The sequence below is a fragment of the Sciurus vulgaris genome, assembly GCF_902686455.1.
Source record: "Sciurus vulgaris genome assembly, chromosome: 3".
Lineage (NCBI taxonomy): Eukaryota > Metazoa > Chordata > Mammalia > Rodentia > Sciuridae > Sciurus > Sciurus vulgaris.
Window position 1 is genome coordinate 4,649,231 of NC_136463.1, and position 8,449 is coordinate 4,657,679.

General features: G+C 46.0%; 1 pseudogene across 1 annotated transcript; it reads right to left on the reverse strand.

The window, feature by feature from the left end:
- Positions 1 to 204: 204 nt before the first annotated feature.
- LOC306657367 (uncharacterized protein C11orf98-like) lies at positions 205 to 737 on the reverse strand (annotated as a pseudogene). Its single transcript has one exon. The product of its transcript is annotated as an uncharacterized protein C11orf98-like (transcript).
- Between the last annotated feature and the right edge of the window lie 7,712 nt (positions 738 to 8,449).

The window sequence follows — 8,449 nt, forward strand, 5'->3', positions numbered from 1 at the left end:
TATTATAAACAGAAGTTGGGCCCTCTAGAATCTTTCTTTTCTCCCCCTTTCCCTCCCAACGTATCCCTCCGGGGGAAGTCAGTAAGCCATCATGGAAGAGGAACGGGATGAGTGAAAGCAGGTGATACTTTCCTCAAAACCCTCTGAAACAGCCGCCCAATCCTGCTGGCTCCAGTTGGAAATCTGGTGGAAGAGGTAAGAACTTCAGCTCTCATCCTCAAGATTCTCCATGTCCACATCCTGGGGGCAGGTATCTTCTTTTGTCGTTGGGGCTGTGGTCACTAGTCCTGGATGGTTTTGAAGGGACTTCCACTTCTGCTGCTGCCTTCCCTTTCTGAGCAAGCGGGATCTGCGTGGAGTGGTCTGCGTTTCTTCCCTGACGGAGTAATATTGTCACGTGCAGTGGATGCCCCCTTCTTGAGGTGATGCCGTGTGATCAGCCCTTCGTCACCTGATGCCTCAGTTGCTTCTCCTCATTCGACACCCGCCGGCACTTAAACAGCTTATTCTTCAGCTCCGTTTGGGGCCAGTTGATCTCCCCCTCTGGACCCCCCATGGGTGCCTCCCCTCGCTCCTCCACGGTCCGCCTGGAGATACAGTCTTCACAATGGCAGCCAAGTCAAAATGAGGTCACTCAGGCCAGCGCAGTCCAGCCCGACTGGTGGGTGTCTTCATGAGAAGAACTGGGGATGCTAGACACATTGTAAGGGCAGACACATGTAGACAGCCATCTGCCAGTCAAGGACACAAACCCCGACCACGGCACCATGTCAGGCCTGAGCCCTCCAGAACCGACAGGAAATGAATGTGTGCTGCTCAAGCCTGCCAGTCGGCAGCACTCTGCTACAGCAGCCCCAGGAGGCTGATCCAGCCGGGCAGCCTCCAGAACAGCCTCCATGAGGCTTCCTCCCGGGCGTGAGCCCATATGCACAGAGAAACAGGACCAACAGAATATGTATGTGTAAATATTAACAGATTTATTTTAAGGAAGTCACAGGCAGGCAACAGGCTGGAGACTCAAGCAGGAGCAGACACAGAATTCCCTCCTCTCAGGAAAGCTGCGTTTGCTCTTGAGGCTGGGACTGCTTGGACGAGACCCACCCACATTACCAAAGCTCTTCTCCTTTACTCAAAGTCTGCTGACCACCAGTGTTAACCACGCCTGTAACTTTTTTTTTTTCTTTCAGAGAAACACCTGGAGTTGAATCTCATATAGTCACTGGGTGCTACAGGCTGGCCCCATTAGCAGCATGGTGATCTGCTTCCTCAGGGGTATGGACTGGACCTGACACCCCATTTCTAGTGAGAAAGTAGAGCAAAAGTGATGGACTCTTGCTTCCAATATTAGGTCATAAAAAGACTGTGGCTCTGCCTGACCCCAGTCTCTTTCCTCTGTCATATTGGAGCGGGTTGAGTCTGTGGAGCCACGGGGCAGGGAACTGAGGGAGGCCTCTGGCCACCAGCCAGCAAAGAGCTGAATCCTGCCAACAGCCACATGAGCAAGCTTGGCAGTGGACCTTGCCTCAGGCCAGCCTGGAGATGACTCCAGCCCCACCAACTTCTTGACTGCGACCTGTGAGAGCCCGTGAGCTAAAGGACCAAGCTGAGCCACACCCAGTTCCTGACCCCCAGGAGCTCTGAGAAAATAGCACAGCTTCCTGCCGCTCAGGGGTGGGGAAAGTTGTCACGTGGCACAGGTAACTGATCTGCCATCCAAGCCCCTCCGCGTTCTGCTCTGGTTGCCCTGAGCTGCTTGCAGATCCGGGGAAGCCAGAGCCTCCTACTTCCTGTGCCTCCAGTGGCTACTGTCTACCTGGATTACTCGCCTGCTCCATCCAGTCCTGACTTTTCCCACCTGACAACTACTTTTCATCTTCCGAGGCTCTGATGTTATCTCTGCAATAATAGGTTTTAAATAGTGCCTCCTCTCTCCTCTCCAAGGCCTTCACCCCATCCCTTCTCCCCCTGCCTGGGTAGATACAACTTCTACACACACCTTGGCCTCCTGCCTCCTCCCCAGAGCCAGCTGTATTCAAGTGGGGACCCTGTGCTGGGCTCACTGGTCCACCCTCGCGGACTTGAAGTTCTAATTTTTGAACTCGGGCCCTGGGTTTGCATTTTGCACCAGGGGCTGCAAATGACAGAGCTGGTCCTGCTCCTTCCTTGTTGGGTGGTTGGTTTTCTATCGCCCTGGGGCCTGCAGGCTGCTGGGGAAGGGGACTCTGTTAGTTACACTTGGGCTCCCAGGAAGTGCCTCCTAGGCCTCCCTAGGAGATTGAGCGAATGTGCCCAAGCAGCAGAGACTAGGTTCCTAGTGGCTGCAGGTTTGGGTGGGTGGATCTAGGCCTGGCCAGGTGAATCCGGAGGGGGTGACCTCCCTGATTTGAAGCCCGGGGGGAGCCACTCCGTCCAGGTTGGCTCCTTGCACAGTGGATGCTGGAGGCAGAGTGGGCCGAGGCACCCCCATGCTGGTCTGGGCATTGCCTGTCATGGCCACCAGAGTGCCTGTCAGAACACACTCCCAGCAGAAAACCTAACAGCCGGGCTGCCATCTGAATGTCGCAAAATCGCTACTACAAGGCAGTCCATAGGGCTGGCACATAGCAATTTGGGGACATTGTGCAAGGCCCTGGGTTCCATCCCCAGCACTGCAAATGAATAATCAAAAGATCAGTCCAGGCTAGATTTCACTCACCCAAGCCAGAGGCACTTTGCACATGTAGGGGGCTTGGTGGAAAAGCATCCCCGCAACAAGCCGGTCTTAGCATGTGAGGCAAGTGGGCAGAGACGGGCTGATCCACATTAGAGGCTGGGGTGGGGCGTGGGCATTTCTTATCTGCCACAGCAGGTGAAGGTAGGAACCAGGGCTTGGGCAGCTCTGCTGGGCCTTGGGTGCCAGGCACCAAAGGTAAGGTGCACCAATAAGTGAACTTGCTTTGGGCACTCTGATCCCATCCTGTGTCCCGAGGCCACAGATGGGGCAGCCATTCACTGGGAAACAGAGATAGAGACAGGGAGGGAGGGACTCGGCACCATGCTCTGGTTCCTGCAAACTCGGTTCCACACCTGCCCTGCATCTGATCGCCGGACGTGACATGTCCTGGACCACTGCCTGACCTGCCTGGGCCACCTGCCATGGCCCCCTGCTCCCTCCCCTCCTCCCCAGACCACCCCCACTCAGGAGGCATGATTCCCAATACACAGCAGCCCGCCCAGGGCCGGCAACCCCACCACCTCCTTCACTGGGCTCACATGGAGGCCACAATTGACTCTGCCCTGGTCATCCTGGGGCCAGGTATCAGAGAGGTGGCAGAGTCCCATGCACCACAGCACCCAGAAATTACTCACCTAGCCAGTCTAAGCCTGCCTGCCCTGCCTCTTCCATTCCTTCGGGGGAGAACCACAATAAAGACACTCATCCACAGTTCCTTCCCTCCCTCTGCCTCATGACAGACCCTGGTGCTCCCCCTATGTCCTCACCCCGACCCTGTGGTGTGTGTCCTCCCTCTCTGGGAACTGTGAATAAAAATTGTCTTTCCAATGGCATATGTCTCCTGATCTGCCTTACTGTACTTCAGATTTTATATTAATACACTATTAAAACAGTAAAAACAAACAAAACCCACTCAGTCTTCCTTCCCATTACCAGGACAGGCAGAATGATTGATTAAATAAGTACCTCACTTTTAGCTCCCTCGTCTACTCATCCCTCCACCCATCCATTTGTCTGTCCATTCACTGATCCATCTGTCCACCATCCACCCATCTACCCATCCACCCATCCATCCACCATCCACCCATCCACCCATCTACCCATCCATCTACCCATCCACCCATCCATCCACCATCCATCCATCCACCCATCCACCATCCACCCATCCACCCATCTACCCATCCATCTACCCAACCACCCATTCACCCACCCATCCATCCATCCTTCCTTCCTTCCTTCCTTCCACCCATCCCATATTAACTGAGCAGTGTGGTAGTTTTTAAACATCTCCCAGAGTACAGCTTGTGCTTCTACTTTGTCACAATATCTTTTTGGTTTACGAACTTTAAATTTTGCAAAAGTTAAATGTATTTCTTATTCTGTATAATTTATGCTTTTGGAATCTTACCACATCTTTCTCTAAATGTCCTAAAAACATTCTCCTATATTTTCTCCTAAAAAGTCCATATTTTTTTAACATCTTGCCTTCTCACATTTAGGCCTTTAAACCAAGTTATTTTCATGTCCTCAAGACCGAATCACCTCCCCAAAGTCCACCTCCTAATGCCATCACCCTGGGTCTCAGATTTCAATATGTGAATTTGGAGGAGACAATGCCCAACTATTTGATTCAATTCTGCCATCTACGGTTGGTGCAGATCCCACAAGTTAAGGGACAGTCCTGTACAACAGCTCCCACCCAACGCCAGATGCTAATAGGGCTAGGCAGGTGCCCCAGGTTGCCTGCACCCCCATCCCCTGATTGCAAACTTGGAGGTTCCCACAATCATCCTCAGGTCCAGTGATCTCTAGAATGACTTTCAGGACTGAAGAAAGTATTCTACTTCTAATTACAGTGTTATTACAAAGGGACTCCTCAGAAGAGCCAAATGAAAAAGGTGCAGAGGCGAGGCCCGAGGGGAGGAGGGCACGGAGCTTCCTGACCCTTCCCAAGTGTGCCACCTTCCCAACACCTGGATACGCTGACCAACCCAGGAACCCCTTGAGAGTGGTACTGAAGTTTCATTATTTGCAATGATGGTGAAATCACTGGGCGTTGGTGATCGAATGCAGTCTCCGCCCCCTCCTTGCTCTGGAGGTCAGAGAATGAAGCTGGAAGGCCCCAGTTCCCAGTGACCAGCATCCATCTCCAAGCCATAGAAGCACCACCAGGCTTCACCTTATTAGCCCAAACTCAAGAAGAACAAGAGACATTCTTTTCACTCAGGAAAATCCCAAGGATTTTAGCAGCTCTGAGCTTGGATCTGGGTACGAAGATCAAATATAAATTTTTATTATACCACACACAGAGATTTCCCTTTTTGTACAGGAGCTATGATATGCCTGTCTGGATAAAGGCTATTTTCCCACCTCCCCATGGCTCAGGTGGCCAGGCACTGATGTATGGTCCCAAGTGTGGACTGTGGAGTGGCTGGCCTTCAAAATGTGTCCTTTAAGACGGGCAGATTCTTCTTCACTTGTTCCACCCGACTACCAGGGTTAGCTAGCAGGCCACGGTGGACCACAGGGTGCAAGCAGCCCACCAGGGTGCTAAAGCTACACAGATGGAGTCAACATCTTGGACAACACCGTGGAACACAAGTGCCAGCCCTGGGCCATCTCCAGATACGTGGAGAAGACACACCATTTGGTTGAAGTCACTATCAATTCACATTGATGTCAATTAAATGCAGCCAAGTATTTATATTAATTGTAGTTGTTTATTATGTCAGCTGAAGATCCCAGCAAAATACTAAGTCAGAATGATGGAGTTAACTTAACAATCTTGTTCTTGACTCCCAAGAAAATAAATCTAATGTTTTATCATTAAGTAGGATGCTTTTTTTGGTAGGATATTTTTTAGGTTGTTGATGGACCTTTACTTAATTAATTTATTCGTATGTGGTGCTGAGAATCGAACCCAGTGCCTCACACGTGCTAGGCAAGCGCTCCACCACCGAGCTATCCACCCCAGCCCTTTAATAGGATTTTGATAGATGCCTTTTATGGGTTTAAAAAAATTTCTGTCTACTCTTGTTTGCTGAGAAAAAAAAAATTAAATCATGGGTGGGTGCTGTATCTTATTGAACACCCGTTTTCATGTATGAGGGTGATCCTAGGGGTTCTCTGCCTTAATGTTTTAATGTGGTGAATTACATTAGTAGATATTTTAGCATTGTGTCTTTACTCTTGATTTGTCTTTGTATTCATTTAGATGGATTTATATATGAATTGCTGGACTTGGTCTGCTAATTTTGATTTAGGATGTGCACATCTGTGTTCATATAGCAGGTACTGTTTTTGCCCACTTTGGACATCAAAGTTATGCCACCCTTTAAAAAGAAATCGGGGAGCCCCTCCTCCTGTTCACTCAGGAGATTTCTATGGAACGATTTTGGTCTGATGAGAATGAGGTTTTCCTTGAGGGTTAAGGCTGTCAATACTGTCTGACTTGGGGATCTTTTTCTTCTTTATTTTTCATTTATTTCTTTTCCTTTTGCAGGTAGATTTGTGCCTACTGATTTAATGTTCTTGAAGTTGATAGGTTTTCTATTACTTTTTGAAAGTTTTGATAGTTTATATTTTTATGCATTTGTGTATTTCATCTGCTGTAACTTTTTTTACATCAAGTTGCTCAGGGGCTTTTTAAATTTTTCTAAGGAATTCTGTGAATTTATGCCTTCTTGATAATGTTCACTTGTGTTTTTTGCCTTTTTTCATGATCTTTAATTCCAAAAGTTTATCTACTTTGTCTTCTTAAAAAATCCACTGCACATTTGCTAGTTCTTTCTTTTACCTATTTTTTTGTCCTTGAATTTCTGTCCTTGTCTTTATTATTTCTGTCCGTCCATTTCTCTAGTATTAATTTCCCATTCTTGTATTGAATGCCTACTTTATGAATTCCACTGTTACTTGCTAACTAACAAGCATTTTAAATTACTGTTACTGCATTAGATATATCCCATGTTTGACTGTCCTTTAGTTCTAAATATTTGATATTTTTTTATGATTCATCTTTTGGATTACTTAGAAGTATGCTTTTTTTTGGTGGTGGTGGGGTACCAGGGATTGAACTCAGGGCACTAGACCACTGAGCCACATCCCCAGCCCTATATTTTGTATATTATTTAGGGACATGTCTCACTGAGTTGCTAAGTGCCTCACTTTTGCTGAGGCTAGCTTTGAACTCTCTATCCTCCTGTCTCAGCCTCCCAAGCCTCTGGGATAACAGGCACACACCACCACACTCAACAGATATATGCTTTTTAACCTCCAAATTTGGGATTTTATGTTTTATTATTTAGTGTCAGAGTGGAAGTGATACCAATTCTCTGGTAGTCACTGAAACTTCCTTTGTAGCCTAATACCTGATTAAGTTTTAAGAGTCTGATGTCTGTTTGAAAAGAATATTTGGCTTCAGGGTATGTTTAGATCAAGTTTGTTTATTGTGTGGTTCAAATCCTGTATGTTCTTACTAATTTACGCTGTGGCTTTCTGACAGAGGTGTGTTAAAATGTTTTTACTACGATTGTAGGCTTTTAGTTTCTCCATTGGTGTTTTGTTTTCTGCAGCTGAGAACAAATCAATGCACAGGTCTAGTATATTTTCTGGAAGAATTCTTTCTTTTATCATTGAATAAAGACTTGCTTTTATCCCAATGACTCCTTTGTCTAGTATTAATATTTCTACACGGCTTTCTTTGGCATACATATTTTTCCAACCCTTATTTTCAAGCTTTCTGTGTTGTTGGATTTAACTGTATCTTATAATATTTTTGTATAGTTGGACTTTTTTCATCTAGTTAGTCTCTCTCAACTAACAGGCAAGTTTAACACATTTACCATTATTGTAATTACTGATGCATTGGAATTTAACAACTGTATTTGGACTTATACCTATAATCTTACTGGTCAGACTTTAATTTCTTCCTCCCATTTTGCAGGTTATTGCTGGTTAGTATTTTACCTTTACTTTATTTTTAATCTTCCTGACTCCTCATCATTATCATTATTAATGTTAATTTTTTTAATAGATACTGCTAAGTAACTTCACTGTCATTTAAATCTCTCCAGAAGTAATTTCCTCTCCAACTGAAGGAAACCTTTCAATAGTTCTCCCAGTAGGATCCATGAATAATAGTAAAATCTCTGTTTCTGAAAATATCTGCATTAACAACCCTCACTTCTGGATGATAGTTTAGCTAGGTATTTAATGCTACATTAACAGACACATTCGCTCAGTACTTTGAAGATATCTAGCATTGTCTTCTGGCATCCATTGGTGATGCTGAGAAGTCTGTCGATCAAATTTTCATTTCAGGCAGTCAGTCTTATTTCTCTGGTTGTTTTTAAGATCCCTAGGTGTTTGATGCTCTCTTGTTTCTCCACAGTATGTCAGATGTGTATTTATTTTCTTATCTCTCCTGTTTTCATTCTGATGACTCATTTCTTCACTTTTGGAGAACTCTTGTCTTTTCACATATTGAACTTGCTTCTCTCTGGTCATCCTTATTCTCTTCTTCTAAGTTGAAGAACGTTTTCAGCCTGCTCACCCTATCTTCCAAATTTCTTCACTGTACTTCTATATTTTCATGCTTTTTTTTTTTTTTTACCTCTTTATATCTCTGTGCTTCATTTTGTATAATTCCTTCCATGTCTCTAATTCTTTGGTGTTTGGGGCTCTGCTATTTATCTCAAAATTAATTGACAGTTCCAGCAAAGATTTGTTTCACTTCTA